The sequence below is a fragment of the Salmo trutta genome, chromosome 3 (assembly GCF_901001165.1).
Source record: "Salmo trutta chromosome 3, fSalTru1.1, whole genome shotgun sequence".
Taxonomy (NCBI): domain Eukaryota; kingdom Metazoa; phylum Chordata; class Actinopteri; order Salmoniformes; family Salmonidae; genus Salmo; species Salmo trutta.
In genome coordinates this window covers 53,165,361-53,183,155 of record NC_042959.1, presented here as the reverse complement: position 1 = coordinate 53,183,155, position 17,795 = coordinate 53,165,361, and the positions used below count along the sequence as shown (strand labels likewise).

General features: G+C 42.8%; 1 protein-coding gene across 2 annotated transcripts in view; it reads right to left on the bottom strand.

The window, feature by feature from the left end:
• Positions 1 to 16,501, bottom strand: part of otud7b (OTU deubiquitinase 7B) — a 31,623-nt gene extending 15,122 nt beyond the window's left edge. The window contains exon 1 of one of the 2 annotated variants that reach the window (XM_029739657.1): positions 16,262 to 16,501. The gene's annotated coding sequence lies outside the window, so the exon portion shown is untranslated. The remainder of the gene's footprint in view (positions 1 to 16,261) is intronic. The other variant, XM_029739652.1, reaches the window with a different exon arrangement.
• Positions 16,502 to 17,795: the final 1,294 nt, after the last annotated feature.

Below are 17,795 nucleotides of genomic sequence, written 5' to 3'. Positions count from 1 at the left end.
TGTCTTGGCTGTGTGCTTAGGATCGTTGTCCTGTTGGAAGGTGAACCTTCGCCCCAGTCAGAGGTCCTGAGTGCTCTGTAGCAGGTGTTCATCAAGGATCTCTGTACTTTGCTCGGTTCATCTTTCCCTCGATCCTGACTAGTCTCCCAGTCTGTGCCACTGAAAAACATCCCCACAGCATGATGCTGCCACCACCATGATCCATGTTGATGATGCCAGGTTTCCTCCAGACGTGATGCTTGGTATTCAGGCCAATCTTGGTTTCATCAAACCAGAGAATCTTATTTCTCATTGTCGGAGAGTCTTTAGGTGCCTATTGGCAAACTCGAAGCGGGTTGTCATGTGCCTTTTACTGCGGAGTGGCTTCCGTCTGGCCACACTACCATAAAGGCCTGATTTATGGAGTGCTGCAGAGATGGTTGTCCTTTTGGAAGGTCCTCCCATCTCCACAGAGGAACTCAGGAGCTCTGTCAGATTGACCAACAGGTTCTTGGTCACCTCCCTGACCAAGGCCCTTCTCCCCCGATTGCTCAGTTTGGCCGGGCGACCAGCTCTAGGAAGAGTCTTGGTGGGTCCAAACTTCTTCCATTTAAGAATGATGGAGGCCACTGTGTCCTTGGGGACCGTCAAAGCTGCAAACATTTTTTGGTACCCTTCCCCAGATATGTGCCTCGACGCAATCCTGGCTCTGAGCTCTATGTACAATTCCTTCGACATCATGGCTTGGTTTTTGCTCTGACATGCACTGTCAACTGTGGGACCTTATATAGACAGGTCTTTCCAAATCATGTCCAATAAATGTAATTTACCACAGGCGGACTTCAATCAAGTTGTAGAAACATCTCAAGGATGATGAATGGAAACAGGATGCACCGGAGCTCAATTTAGAGTCTCATAGCAAAGGGTCTGAATTCTTATGTAAATCAGGTATTTCTAAAAACCTGTTTTCACTGTGTCATTATGGGGTATTGTGTGTAGATTGCTGAGGATTTAAAAAAAAATCCATTTTAGAATAAGGCTGTAACGTAACAAAAACGTGGAAAAAGTCAAGGGTCTGAATACTTTCTGAAGGCACTGTACATCTGTTGGCAAGAGGCTGTGTGAGTATACTCAGCATTCAAGAGAGACAGGTGTTGAGTTGAGTGGACAAGTACTTCTGGCTCTGGTGGTAGGTTAGTGTTTACACTAGTAAGAGAAGCAGAAGCCAGCAGCACAATATCTCCCTAGGCCCTGGCCTCCATACAAAGCCTCTTGTTGTGTTGACTTTACTGCATCTCAAAGATAACTTTATGACATGATTAGTTTGTGAAACACTATTACACCTACTGCTGGGAGTTGAGCGAACCAAGTCCTACAAATAATGATGTATCAACGGACAAGCTAGTGCCAATGCCTGCTGGTAATGTGTCGCTCTGTGGACAGAATGGACCCAACAGACCAGTGAAAGGACTTTGTTATTACCAGCCTCTAACATCAGCCATTCCGGTGGACGCACTCAGCTTCTGACGCATCAACCAGCAGGAGTTCCTGACAATGAGGTGAGTTAAGGGCCACAAAACTAGGGAAGGGTCCCACTAAATTATTAGTTGATGGCTGCTAGGGGTGATGAATCGAAAAAAACAACACATTTATGTCAATATTGTGTCTGCAAATATTGACAGCAATGTAAGAGAACCGGGGTTGAAACTAACAGTCAGAATTTCCCGAAAATAGTTCCAATCCTGTTTAGGTTGTGAGAGAGACACCTAAGCGATGGCCTGACTAGCATAATGGCCCTGCTGCCAGCACAGAGCAGTCAGTGATGTGTGCAGGCCGGCCAGGCTTTTGTCTGAGAGGTTACGTAATGGAAGCTGCTGCTAGCACGTGGGTGCTGACACTGGGAGAGGCCTGGATCACTGAAGCAGACATGGAGAAGTCACCACGGCGTGCTGCAGCCATTGTGTGGGCCCGTGGAAGATTCATGGAGGTAAACAAGGGATGGAGAGACAACCTCCATTACAGTATAGGCTTCCAGCAGTGAAACAACTGCAGGCTAACCAAAACAGAGACTTCCACATTTAAGCATATGAAGAACGGCGTACTGCACGTGATTTAGGAGAAAAGAGAGTTGAGTGTAAGCACTATAGGTCGACCGATTAATCGAAATGGCCGATTTCAAGTTTTCCTGACAATCGGTAATCGGCATTTTTGGACACTGATCATGGCCGATTACATTGCACTCCACGAGGAGCCTGCGTGGCAGGCTGACTACCTGTTACACAAGTGCAGCAAGAAGCCAAGGTAAGTTGCTAGCTAGCATTAAACTTATCTTATAAAAAACAATCAATCTTAACATAATCACTAGTTAACTACACATGGTTGATGATATTACTAGTTTATCTAGCTTGTCCTGCGTTGCATATAATCGATGCGGTGCCTGTTCATTTCTCATCGAATCACAGCCTACTTTGCCAAACGGGTGACGATTTAACAAGCGCATTCGTGAAAAATGCACTGTCGTTACACCAATGTGTACCTAACCATGAACATCAACGCCTTTCTTTAAAATCAATACACAAGTATATATTTTTAAACCTGCATATTTAGTTAATATTGCCTGCTAACATGAATTTCTTTTAACTAGGAACATTGTGTCACTTCTCTTGCATTCCGTGCAAGCAGTCAGGGTATATGCAGCAGTTTGGGCCGCCTGGCTCGTTGCGAACTGTGTGAAGACCATTTATTCCTAACAAAGACCGTAATTAATTTGCCAGAATTGTACATAATTATGACATAACATTGAAGGTTGTACAATGTAACAGCAATATTTAGACTTGGGGATGCCATCCGTTAGACCATGGTCTGCTACAAGACCATGGTGCTTGCCTACGGAGCTGTGAGGGGAACGGCACCTCCATACCTTCAGGCTCTGATCAGTCCCAACACCCAAAGCAGTGCACTGCATTCATCCACCTCTGGCCTGCTCGCCTCCCTACCTCTGCGGAAGCACAGCTCCCGCTCAGCCCAGTCAAAACTGTTCGCTGCTCTGGCACCCCAATGGTGGAACAAGCTCCCTCACGACGCCAGGACAGCGGAGTCAATCACCACCTTCCGGAGACACCTGAAACCCCACCTCTTTAAGGAATACCTGGGATAGGATTAAGTAATCCTTCTAACCCTCCCCCCCAGAAAAGATAGATGTACTATTGTAAAGTGGTTGTTCCACTGGATATCATAAGGTGAATGCACCAATTTGTAAGTCGCTCTGGATAAGAGCGTCTGCTAAATGACGTAAATGTAAATCAATACGGAACCGTTCCGTATTTTCACTGAAAGAATAAACATTTTGTTTTCTAAATGATCGTTTCCGGATTTGACCATATTAATGACCTAAGGCTCGTATTTCTGTGTGTTATTATGTTATAATTAAGTCTATGATTTGATAGAGCAGTTTGACTGAGCGGTGGTAGGCAGCAGCAGGCTCGTAAGCATTCATTCAAACAGCACTTCTTTGCGTTTGCCAGCAGCTCTTCGCTGTGCTTCAAGCATTGAGCTGTTTATGACTTCAAGCCTATCAACTGCCGAGATTAGGCTAGTGTAACCGATGTGAAATGGCTGGCTAGTTAGCGGGGTGCGCGCTAATAGCGTTTCAATCGGTGATGTCACTCGCTCTGAGACCTTGAAGTAGTTGTTCCCCTTGCTCTGCAAGGGCCACAGTTTTTGTGGAACGATGGCTAATGATGCTTCGAGGGTGGCTGTTGTCGATGTGTTCCTGGTTCGAGCCCAGGTAGGGGCGAGGAGAGGGACGGAAGCTATACTGTTACATTGGCAATACTAAAGTGCCTATAAGAACATCCAATAGTCAAAGGTATATGAAATACAAATGGTATAGAGAGAAATAGTCCTATAATAACTACAACCTAAAACGTCTTACCTGGGAATATTGAAGACTCATGTTAAAAGGAACCACCAGCTTTCATATGTTCTCATGTTCTGAGCAAGGAAGTTAAACGTTAGCTTTTTTACATGGCACATTTTGCACTTTTACTTTCTTCTCCAACACTTTGTTTTTGCATTATTTAAGCCAAATTGAACATGTTTCATTATTTATTTGAGGCTAAATTGATTTTATTGATGTATTATATAACGTTAAAATAAGTGTTCATTCAGTATTGTTGTAATTGTCATTACAAATAAATTAAAATGTTAAAAAAAAAAAAAAAAATTATATATATATATAATTATTTATTTTGTGTTTTTTTAATTGTATTTATTTATAAAAAAAATAATGTAAAATAAAATATAAATAAATAAATAAAAATCAGCCGATTAATCGGTGTCGGCTTTTTTGGTCCTCCAATAATCGGTATCGGCGTTGAAAAATCATAATCGGTCGACCTCTAGTAAGCACAGTCAATGCGGTGCTAATCTGACTTGGACTAACAGGTTAGTAGAATGCTAATGTCAGCAACCCAGAACCTCTGGCCAGCTACTCCATTAGGTTCTGGGTGGAGGACGGGGAGATGTTGGACTAGTGCGAGAAGTGGATCCTGTTTGGTAGCTTCCCACCCCAACCTCACTCTCTCTCTCGCTCTGCAAGCCTTGGGAAAGTCTATGGGCCAAATACACCCTCCCATTCTGAAATTCTAAATAATGCATGGTCAGGTGTAGGTGAACCCCCTCAAAAATCGTGATTCTTCCAAACTAACAGTGACACAAAACAAGCACAACAGAAGAATTGTTCCACACTATCCGTCATATCCCAGTCTCCTGAAAGAAATTTTAACTGTTTTTTTGTTGTCACGAGACTAGTACAAACCTAAAAAATCAAACACTGAATCAAATGAACATAGAAAAAAAAGATAGTGCTGCTTGACACATTTTGAATGATAAATTGGAGCCAAAAGGGGTATGGCCTGAAATCATGACACTAAATTATTAGTCACTAAAACAGCAGAGGTCTCCTTGGAAAGTAGTTTGGGGCCATGTTGGTCTAACACACAGCTACATAACCTGGGGTGTGAGCCAGCTAAAACAAGAGAGCTGCCACCCCAGCAGCTGAGAGAGCCACAAAAGAATACTAGTGATATTATTCCAAACAGGAATAGGTCTATTAGAACCATTCCTTTAAAATTAAATCAGATATTATAGGAAGTGATCGAGCCTAAGATAAATGTTTAGCACAACAAGATCGAGAAAGACTAGGTTATAGCCTAGTTATTAAGGGCGGGACTGCTCCAAATGCTTTGTCATGTCACATTGTGCAATCATGTAAGGTCACTCAATATGACCTACATTACTTAAGTAGGCTTACACCAAGACCTAGATGTGTTTTTTGCACTTGCTCCACTATAGGCCCAGCACTTAGAAAACCTTGCCTATCTAGGCCTATGAGCCATCTTGCTCCACCAACTTCCATCAAGCCTGGACAAGAAATTAGGTCCAGCTGTACAGGCACTCTCATGATAAATCTGCATTGCCTGTGGTAGCGCACAGGGGGAGCATCAAATAAACTGGTAGGCCTACTGCTAAGAAAGATGCACAGGTCTGGAATAACTGATATTTCAGAATTTTGGTGACCTCTGCCAACCCTTCACATAGTTGTATTCAGAACCTCATGAAGCAAAAAGACCCCATTTTGAGGCTACTATTAAAGGGAGTTCAACTTCCTGATTTGGCTTCGTTTATCGGCTTGGTCATTAAATGCAGCGGCCATGACTGGGGGGGTGGATAAATGTGGGTGTCCTGTGTGTGTTTTCCCACGTGGCAAGCGTTCGTACATAACTTGAAACAGTCTAACCAGGTTAGTGCTAGCCAAATACTTTCCCCAATTAGCAGGCTGGTGTGCAACTGTTTCAAAGTTGGTTTGACATTCGATAGCCTATTTCTGGGGCTAGTTAATCACCGGCAATAGATTACGCAATGTAAATGGGACAATATTTTCACGTTGCACATCTTTTAGTTGTCTCATTAAAATGCCTCAATATTTGTATATGCATTTTTACAATCTATAGTACGTTTGAGGTTAAGTCATTGAAATTGGGAGCTACTGACATTCAAATATTGTCCCATGTAGGCCTACGTTGTGTAATTTACTGATATCCCTATGGGGCTAGTTGGGGACTATCGAATGTGAAACCAATTTGACCATGGACAATACGATGGGGTCGCGTGCAGCTACGCATTCCGAATGGAGGATTACTTGGGTGCTGCCAGCTGTGGACAGGATTGAAATAAACTTAACCCAAGGAAAACTGTTACAGTACCCTTTATTTAATTTTTTCCTTTAAAACTCACAGATCTCTGTTTTGGACAAGACTGACTATATGACCAAATGAGAATGAGCTTTTTAAGGGCAGTCATTCTTTAAAGTCAGCCCTCTATGCATCCTTACAAAATGAGAGTGATCTGCACTTCCAGTGAAGGGGGAGCAGGGTTGTTGGATGTCACTAGTGCACAGCAGAAGGACTTGCCATTTCATGTTTGGCCCACTAAGTCATTCATCATGTGAAACATGAACCTCACTTTACAGTCGAGAGGGAGAGCAGCTAGAGCCTGAGGCCCAATATGAAAACGGTAAGGCTAGCCACTGTATCCGAAGATACTCAGGCTTTACAATTATATTGTTCCATTGTTATCAACATATAGCCTTAAGTCAGCCTTTTCCAAAGATGGACAATTGGGATGTCCAATTCCTATTTCATCCTCAGTCAGGACAAGATGATGGATGACCACATCTCTAAATGTGTCAGTTCTATTTTAGTTTAATCAAAGTTTCCCTGTGATCTCAGTGAGTGTGTAACACCCTCTCACCACCGCAAAAATCACGAGTGATGATATAGAAGGACTGATAAGACAACCGAGGCTGTGTGAGTTGCATCAGTGATGATAAATGTTGCCCAGTGGTAGGCCCATACCCCTGGGCTGGAGGAAAGGTGACATGGCCAAAAACGCTGGAACAACAGCTTAAGCTATTTGGTTAGACTGATTTATGAACTTTATGAAGTGGCATACTAGACTGTCAACTATAGCCTGAAGAGCTACTACTGTACTTGGAAAACCTATATCGCATATAAGGCTAGCCTAATCACAGCTTTAAAAGAAAGAACAAAATCTTATGAGCGTGTAATAGCACCAAGCCTTCCTTGTTATGTACTAATAGTCCATCATTCTCAGCAAGTCAAATGTACCAGGGATCAGTCAGAAATAGGATCAAGAGATCATAAAGTGACGAAACAGAGTACAGACACTTCACAACTAGAGGAAGTCAAACAATGGTCTGATTACTGACTGAAGCTGAGCCCACAAGCTCAGTACATAACTGCACCGCTACATCTGAGGAGGCCGAGCTTGTCTGGTGGAGGAATGAAGTAAAATCAAGCCCATTCACCCAGTTCCTACTGAGCTTTAGAATACTGCAACTACAGCTAAGCATACCGCACAGCAGCAATGGTCTTGCTGTACAAGTCAGCATAACGCAGCTCAACTGAAGTTGCCTACTTCTTGCTTTGCATAGCTGCAGAAACGTAAAAGGCAGGAGCCCTGGACAAAGAAGCACAGTCCAAGACTATAGGCTACACACTGCAAGGCAACGAATAACAGGACATCATAAGAGACAGAGCTGTCCAACATTTGCCCAATGTCATGCTACGCTAAGCAACGTAACACCATGGTAGTCAACACAATGCAAATCATTGAGTGCCCATTAAACATGGCGCAGGAACACAGCAATATCTGTGATCAGTCAGGAGCCGAGAAGACACTACAAGTCCATTCTGTCATTTCTGATCCACATCTCGCCTTTACAGGAATCTATCTATCTATCTATATATATTTTAAATACTCCTGTTCTGCTAGCAAATTGGTGTGTTGCTAATGGTACCATCAATATTTTCTCCATTTGGTTGAGTAATATGGATATCATAAGGTGAATACACCAATTTGTAAGTCGCTCTGGATAAGAGCGTCTGCTAAATGACTTAAATGTAAATGTAGTAAATGTGCTTAACCAGTTCAGGTGGCGAGACTAACGTCTCCAATTTTCAATGCCTTCCAGCTCTTAGCCAAATCAATATATTTAATTGGAGTTGGACCATTTTCCCTGCTCAAAGAACATTTGTACTGGTCATTGGAGAAAAATCTATGAAAGGCACAATTTAAGCTGGAACATTTTCTGAGATGTCAGCCAATTGAACCATGAAAACTACTGATGAGTTTATTAGTGAAAAATTGGTTTTCCATAGCAAAACAAGCTTTTGTTCGGTGTCGATGGCACCTACAACACAAACCGTTATTCTGTTACCAAACTTTGCATCTGCTCTGTTCTCCCTTCTCCAAATCAAGATCTCCAAATATGGTAATGCGACAACAGGCGCAAGAGTTCGGGGAAACAAATGGTTGTTACTCGTTTTCCCTTTGAATTAGGCCTGGTCTTTTGGTCATCTTCTATTCATTCATGAACTCAGAGATTCCAGTCTTGATCAAGGCTTGGACACCAGCTGAGGTAAGCTGTGCAACTGAATACAAAGACACACTGCTCATGCGCTAACCGAAAGAGAAAGGGGGAGAAAGAGATAGAGCTGATGTCAGAGATTCCATGGGATGACCACCCTAAGAGAAGGCATGTTGCTGGAGTCATTGCTTAGAGATGTCTAGTCATCACCCAGAAATCTGCCACTTTCACCCTTCCTCTCGCCAACACACACCTGGATCAGCTCATCCCGTCACCACCAACTCTTTAGCCCCCAAAATGCCTCAGATAAAACTAGAAGTTCACATCAACAACATCCAATCTGAAGGAGACTATAAAACAAAGTGGCATCAAAGATTGAATGGCCTAAGGGGATCCCACGTGTTGTCTAAGCCTGCTGTAAGCATTCAGTAACGCTTGTTCCCAGTCTTCCCTCACTCCTTAAATACTCAAGCTTCTCATTCCATGTGATAGCTAATTGTTGACCCTGTATGTTGTACTGTGAAAAAAAAGGAGACTTTGTTTGAACGGTTTGTTACCACAGCTAGAAATGCATACAGAAAGCCAGCCCCTTATCAGCAAGGTGCCAAAATTACAACAGACTTTTCACAGCCTAAAAATACCCCTCCATAATCATGAACCAAATGTATCACCTCCCCACTGTGCAAAGTTTTTAAACAGCAGACAACTGAAAGAAAACAGAGGCGGGGAAACCGACAAAAAGTTCCGGCGAGCAAACAAGACAGCTAAGCTATGTCTGCAAGTGTCATTGCTCGGAAGCTTGTCTACAAGACAAAACATCCCCGACAGGCTCCTGCTCGCTCTCTCCGGTGTATCTGCTGAACTTCAATGGGTAAATGGGTTATGTCACCAGTAAGGTGTGCAGTGTTCTCTGACAGCGTAGGACTAGCGACTGCAGGCTTTTCAGTAATAACTGGCAGTGTAGGCTAACTCCAGTAGGGTACAGAAGGGTTAGGGGGCCTGGTAGTCGGTCATTCTTTTTTTGGCAGACAGAGGCCCGATTTCCTTGTTGACATGCACGGCAGCGTGGCAGTAACTGCCAAGTTCAAGCAGTTCAAATGGGCAGAGTAATAGCTTTCCAGAGAAACTGTTTATCAAAGTGTCTGAGAGCTGATGTCATGGCTAAGCCAAGCATTTTGTGGCCGAGGTCTCAACAAAGTTTCACTTACCCACAAACGGTCTTTCTCAAGTGAGGAAAAGGATGTCTCAACTCCTCCCCCCAGTTCACGATTGGTGGTGGGGGTCATGTGCATATGGCATGGAGTATTTCAGAACAGCCTGTTCTCTCCTCTCCTGCCACCATGCTCCATTGGGCCCTTTATTACAGCTGCCCAGTGCCTGGCTTCAGAGGTAACCCTGCCCTGTGCCCAGGGCCTGTCGCTGTAGTCAGACCCAGTCATCAACAGTCAAGCAGTGCTAATTAACAGCCACTCATAGCAGATGGCTTCAGATGGGGATGTGGGATGCCGAGGCAGCAGCCAACAGTACTGACGCCCCTGACATATCTTCCGACCGGTGCTGTGTGCCGTGCCATGCGGTGCTGACCCATGCCATATTGTGCCTTGCTGTGCCATGTAGTAACCTGCGAGGACACACGGGTAGTTCACAGAGAATGGTCGCAGAAAGGGAGTAACAGGACAATTTACAAGGGCATGTTTGATTTGTGTGTGTTGTAATGAAACTAGGCCTACACTTTGTGCCCATCTGCTTACATGTCAATGCTCTTCAATGCTGTGGATAAACAAAATAATAGAGCTTGATTCTGTCAGCTGCAGAGTGCGAGCAGAGCGCTGCTATGCCAATGAAGGACTGCAGCACAGAGATATGCAGCAGAATTGTTTTAGTTGGACTCAGGGAACAATCTGCCCTGGTTTCAGTATTCCCGGAGAACTGCCAACCTAAACTCAGCACACCGTGGGCGGTAACTCCTCATACGGCACTAGCTGCTTTTTATTGATGTCTTGTCTTTGTGCAGAAATGCCAGCTTCTGCATCGTCCGAACACAGCTAGCCTATTTGGATGAAATTGTGCAATTAAGCAATAAGGCACGAGGGGGTGTGGTATATGGCCAATATACACAGCTAAGGGCTGTTCTTAAGCACGACACATCGCGGAGTACAGCCCTTAGCCGTGGTATATTAGACATATACCACAAACCCCCGAGGTGCCTAATTGCTATTATAAACTGGTTACCAATGGATTGGGAGCAGTAAAAATGTAATGTTTTGTCATACCCTTGGTATACGGTCTGATATACCACGGCTGTCAGCCAATCCGCATTCAGGGCTCTAACCACCCAGTTTATAAAAGCAATTAAACCTTATGGACAGTAAAACCTGAGGGCAGTAAGAGGCATGAGACTGAATTCAAAAATGTTGACCAATATTTGCTTTCCCCAGTAGCTTAACATGCAAAAGCCATCAATGTCTTGTAGATGCCAATGAGAGTTCACAAAATCATGGTTTGTTGTGGGTATAGAACAATGAGCTAAGGCTTACATAACTCACATTTAAAAGGAGGGTGGGAGTTAGCTTTTGCATTACTCCTTCACGCATATCAGATATTTCTTAGAAGCAAACCTGCATCTTTGGCTGCACTGCTCTGTGGAAACATCCAAGAACAGTACACATCCTGACCATATTACAAAACCTGTAAATGATGTCTTAAAGTAAAAATCCTATAAAAGATTTGTTATGCATATATCTTTTTAAGGAGGCAACAGCCTTCTTGTACAAAATACACTGAATACAAAGGTCTTGATATTTGCAATTGTTCAAAAACCTACTACCATTATGATCAGAATGGGCAATATCCAAGTTGATATCGTGAATTTTAAGTCTCCCAATGACAATAGCCTAAATTAATTATGATTAATGCCGAGTTGCACCTGTGGATCTCAAGTCAGAATACTGTCAGCCCAAAATGAATGGTAAATGATCTGTTTTGCTGTGATAGAAAACACACATTAAATAACATTAAATAACTTATTTTCAACATCGGGTAGGCCCATCCTATGTATGTGCAAGGCATACCGAACCTGTAAGCAGTCCGTGGCTAGGCTAACGGCAGTGGTTAAACAAGCATTAGCCGTGACAGGCCTGGGCACTAATGCTCATGTGAATCCCCACGTGGTGCTGGCTTAGCAGTCAAGGCAGTGAGGTGGCTTTACGTCACCCTGGGCGAGAGGCTCCACTCCTGCGGGGATAGGATTACTGCTGTTCTGTCTTGGATCTAGAGTGGAGAGAGTGGGAAGGACTGCTGTTGTGTTGTAGAGGAAGGGTGAGGAGCCAGCGGCCCTGTGATCTTACCATGGCTTCCTTCCGGGTAGAGGGCCCAGTCATGGGGGATTTTGGATCTTTTTTATGTGAGAGGGCAAAAGTATAGCCTCTGTACCCATTCACCCCTCAATTTGGCTATACCCATCAACCTTTTGACCCGGTTGGCCCATCCGTAGAGCGATGCTGAGATAATATTGGGGATGCTTCAGAAAAGCAAAACTGGGAGCATGTGTCCCATTGTTTAATATCAGCAGAACTCAATATTTTCAACATCCTTCAATCATACCACAGTGATGCCTCTGTGAAAAGAGTTGGCATAGCAAAGTTGAGTATAAAAACCCCACATAAAATGGTCAAATAACAAGTCAGAGTATCCCAAAGCATTGGGCACACTCACCGAGTCTCTGGTTGAACATAAAGGAGGTAGGTACTAGGTAGGGACATGGGGAGAGGCCGGGGTGTGATTGCTGATGCATGGTTTTGAAGGCCTCGCCACCCTGACACAAACAGCCCTGGCTGCTGTGTCAAAAGGCTGGCAGGCATCCAGGCACGCAGTGGAGGGTGGGGCTGAACAGGGTTTTATGAGTCGCAGTCTGGGTGCACAGGATCTCAGAGACAAGCTTCCTATTGATTGCCCCTCTGCTGAGGAATCATGGGGATGTTTTTTCTTCCAAAGCACATCCGGTACAGTCTTGTCTGGGCTATGCGGTGTACTGGCAAACAAGGATGCAGGGGTGCATGGTGGTGGAATTCTAGATGTCTCACATGTCATGGTTATAAAGTCTTATGAAAATGTATGGCATATATATATATATATATATATATACACATACATACATACATACATATATATATGCTGTGTAAAGCAGTAATTGTGACCACCAGAGCGAATCTGAAGAATAAATCGTTGCCTAGTTAGAGAATTTCTTCACGACGGCTAGTAGGATGTGTCCATTCATGTTAACGTTTACATTACATTTGAGTAATTTAGCAGACACTCTTATCCAGAGCGAATTAAAGTTAGTGCATTCATCTTAAGGTAGCTAGGTGAGATAACCCCAAACAATATCACAGTCATTCTAAGCAACTAGGCCTAAGTAATCTCGATTAACCCAGAACTAAAGTCATGGCGGAATTGGTCAGCTGCTCAATAAAGTTATTTTCAGGAGTCCAGGTTAACTTTGGTAACCCAAGGTCTGACCTCCCTGATGACAGCAATGAAATGCCCATGTTGGCTGGAACATTAAGCTGGCAACAACCAGGGTTGAAGGGGTGACTCCTGCATGCATGGTCCTACTAAAAGCCTAGATCTGCATTGCGTTCCCTGTAGCATTTGGTCGTGGTAGGACAAATTACAATCCTTGAACACAGAGGCAATAAGAGACGCAGAGTCATGCAGTTAGTTGTCCCACTAACCTGGAGAAGCACTCAACTATTTACTTATTAATCTGACCTTGTTTGTGGGGGTAGAGGGATCCTATGGGGATAGTTTTAATCTACATGGGCCTGGCACTGAAGCTGACACTGGATCCTTGAAACACACTCTTACTGAACAGCTGTTTGGGGGAGCCCAGCGAGAGACCACTTTAAAATTGTATCTCTAGACTAGGCATTGCTGCGGCAGCAGGGTTCCACAGTGAAATATAATATTCAGTCTCTCCTACCACACAGAGACAGTCATGATGGCTAAAGCCAACCAACACAATGGTAGGCTAAATGCCTGTGTGAGAGAGAGAGATGAAGAGGGGGTTTAGCTTTAACTCATAACTTTACATAGGTAACACTTCAGAGCATTTATAAACTGTACAGTGACAAACCATTTAGACTAGAGCTTTGAGAGAGTGCTAGCTAAGGATCCTGGAAAGAGGGAAAGGATCCTAAAGGACAAATGGATGGAATCTGGGTTTCTCTCTCCACAGAACTGTCCAAATAAGACATGAGTGCTCACAAGGGAACTGCACACAGATCTGTCATGTGTGGATGACTTCACTGTGTGTCACACATAGGCTAAAGGACACCAATAAACTAGACAAGCATACCCTGAAAACTTCCACAATGCTCAACTGGTGATAAAACATAGAAGCGAATTATGACGTCACCAGGTCAATAGGATAATCCCTTGCCTTGATGGATTATGGTGATAATGCTCTCTGTCATCAGTGTCATGTTTCTCCCACCTGTGATTCAGCCAGCCATCCAGTTTGACACAGTGTAGTGTTTATAAATCTCAGGGCAATTTAGAGGCAAAAAACAAACCATTTAAATGTTGGTGGAGAAGCATGAAAAGTTGCAAATTAAGCCATGAACCACAGATTTTCCATGTTTCATTGTCAAGCTTCAAAGGGCTCTATGCAAAACAATTAGTGATCACTGTCAAACAAATGCCTTCAGAAGACCATTTTGTTCTATGTGATGCTGTTGTTTAATAGTTTTTTTTGTGTAACATATTTGACATTTACTGCTGAATTAAAACAGTCATTCACTGTCTTAGTTGTACTAGAGAATCTCAATATCACAGAGGGACACTATACAGTCTCCCCAAAAGATGGCCTCAGGTGTTCTGTGTGACGCTGTATGATCAATGCATTCCTTGAAAAAGGGAAGACTTGCGTAACGAAGCCTGACGATGCAAACTTGCACTCACACCCTAGCAGTCTGCTCACTGGGGAACACTCCTCTTGCCAGTTAGCCCTTCCATTTTGCCTTTCAAGCATCCCCTGCATTGCCATTGAAATGAGTAGAAGTGGGAGGGCTAGATGCATTTCTTCCTCCCATTGCAATAATAGATCCCTCAGAATTCCACTGTGCTTGTGCGCTCCCTCTGAATTCTACTTGTACTACTATAAAAGGCATTTGCTGCATTTGTCCCTTTTGTTTCCTTTCTCTCCCCAAGCGGTAGGCTTGATCGACTAGTGTTTTAATGCAAATAGTCACAACGTGAATGACAACCACAATCACATGGTCTTCAGTGAGAAGTTTCTTGCCAAATCACAGATATCATAACTCCCAAAATGATGCTTCATCTGGCAATGATCATGGTATAATGCATAGCGTACTTGTAGTGGGTGCAACACATGCGTGGGTTCAGGTCCAAGTGCATACAAACAGCAGTCAGAAAGCTGCAGGGAAGGTAGAGTTGATAAGGGTTAGACTACCCTAATTTCTCCTAACAATGTGCCTTCTTTACATAATGAAACAGAGAGAAGGCCCCGTAGGCCTAAGCAGCGAAGAGCATGTCTCTGTCCTACTTTTATGTTGCAGGTTGGCTGCCTATATCAGACTACAAGCAAACAAAATAAATTGTAAATAAAGAGCTGAATAATTCAAGTCAAAGTGTAATGCTACCATTTCACTGTAGTGGTGTTGGCAATGGCGCAATGCATAGTTTACATAATGAGGAGAGGTCTTTACATAAACACATACACTGTGGAGCTGTCAAAGCCTATGTCACTGGTTTCAACCATCGGGGAAGAATATTAGTTAACTATGAGTGGCATTGAAATGTAATGTCAATGTTTTACAATTAACTAAACAATAGCCTAAATAGAGGCCATTATTAAACTCTCCGGGGCAAATAACTATAAAGCAGGAGTCCCTTGCATTGATATAACATTTGATACTCTCTGCATGTCTATGGGTTTACTTTAAAACGTTAAATATAGCAAGCAACAGGGCTACGATTTGCTGAATATTTCACCAACAATTGACTGACAGAGGCCTCCGTTTGAAGTTGCTCATTCCTCAAATGGATTCATAGGCCTAACATTAGATGGGGAGAGAATGATACAAGGAGAGTTGTATGAGGATACAAGAAGAGAGTATAATGGCTAACTAGTCAGCTAACGTTAACTTACCGTTAGTTAGCCCAAGAATGTAACGTTACTAAAGGAGCCGACTGGTATGTGTATGTCGTCTATGAATGGGCTAAGCGTTAGCTAGCTAAATTTGTTAACGAAACTAACGTTAGTTAACTAAGCATAGTACATCTTTGTCCTATCCTTTTCTGACTAACTAGGCAGATGGGCAAGAAAGAAAACTAACCAGCTAGCTAATGTTAGCAAAGTTATCCTGAACGCAGTTAACTAACGTTAGCTAACAAGGCACAGTAACCGAAGCGACATTGTTAACGGGACTTGAATTCAATTGGAAGCTAACGTTATAGCTAGCTAGCCCGTTACTAACGCAAGTTACGTTAACAAGTCTAGTTAGCTAGTAGCTAAATGAGTTATCAGGCTGGGCTTACTAGCTAACGTTAGCTAGGTAACTTAGTTAGCTACTTGGTAAATCGAACCCGCTCTGTTTCATGTTTTAGCCGTCTAGGAGTCTCCCACTTAAAACTTCCCATTTAATGAGTTAGCGAGCTAGTTCCTTCCAAGTCATTAAAAGGTTCATACAAAGCCAGCTACGGGTCGTCCTGTCCAAAATGTTGCCAGCTAGCTATAATGTTACAAGCTAAAGTCGTTAGCAAGCCAGCTAGCTAACGTTAGCAGTTGAGTGTCCCTTGTCTGCTTACCTTAAGCGGCTTCGCAGATATTTCTTTCATCGTCCCATAATGGTCCTCACTCTCGACAAATATTGTGAAAACCTCTACGTTTATTAGACCAGTTGTTCCTGACTTTGAGCGAATCCGGAGGTTGCAGTCTACAGTAAATCCAAAACAAGACTCAACGACAAAGTAGTTTCTTACAACAACAACAACAATGTCAACCAAGGCGCTTCTGAGTCAGGCCAGCTGAGGTAGCCAAATTGTCGCCTGCCAATCGCAAAACAGACTGATGTTGCCTGACAATCCAGAACACCAATGACCACACGATACTTTTTGACTGAAATGTTCCAGTGTAGTTAACGTCAAATGGAAAAGGGAGAGTGGGAGAACCTTCATACGCCGATTGGCTGCAGAGAAATGAGAGGTAGGCAATCGATTCAAGGCTAGGGATGGGACGGGAACTGTTCCTTCGATGAGGTCATCTGGGTGATGTAGCTAATGTGCAAACTTGTGCCTTCAGAAAGTATTCATACCCCTTGACCTATTCCACATGTTGTTGTGTTACAGCATGAATTCAGTTGACTCTGGGCCAAGAGTGTGGTGGAGATTGAGGTTCACTAGAATAAGGATAATTAAGGGGACGTTTCTGTCAGCAAAGAGCCACAAAGCCAAAGTCTCACCTCCCTAAATTGTCTCCCATCGCTCAGCAATAAGATAACTGTATTCTACATACTAAACAGGACATATTTGTGAATTTGCAGCAGAAAGAAAAGTAATGTACATGATTAAAACTCTTCAAAACAGGGTTTTGGCTCAGATTTTCAATAGCCTAGTAAAGTTGTTTAAAATGTTAACATTTCATTTATCTTCAATATTTATAGAGTAATGTCGAAAATCTAAAGATATGTGTGATTATAATACTTTATGATTATATATTTGTAAAAAAACTCCCTTTTTATGAACTCTAAATATACAAAAAATGTATTCATTTTATGAATTGAACATACTAAAACCTACATTAGATAAATAAAATCAGTATTTTTTTACAAAAAAACAGCACTGATTCAAAACAGATTAAATGTTTTTTTTCTCACCTATGTACACACAATACCCCATAAATGACAAAGTGAAAACCTGTTTTTAGAAATGTTTGCAAATGTATTGAAAATGAAATACATTAATATCTAATTTAAATAAGTATTCACACCCCTTTTCTATGACACTCCAAATTGAGCTCAGGTGCATCCAATTTCCTTTGATCATCCTTGAGATATCACTTCAACTTGATTGGAGTCTACCTGTGGCCAATTAAATTGTTTGGACATGATTTAGAAAGAAACACCCCTGTCTATATGAGGTCTCACAGTTGACTGTGCATGTAAGATGATTTTGAGACAAGACAAGGGTTTTCACCGGGCGCTGAGTCGAGATGGCCTGTAAGATGGTGGACAGGAAAAAAAGGAGGAAAGTGGAAGATATTATGAGTAAATATGGAGTGGGGGATTTCACAAGCCTTCTGGGAGATCTGATGAAGGAGAAGATGGTGGGCAGAGAAGGAAAA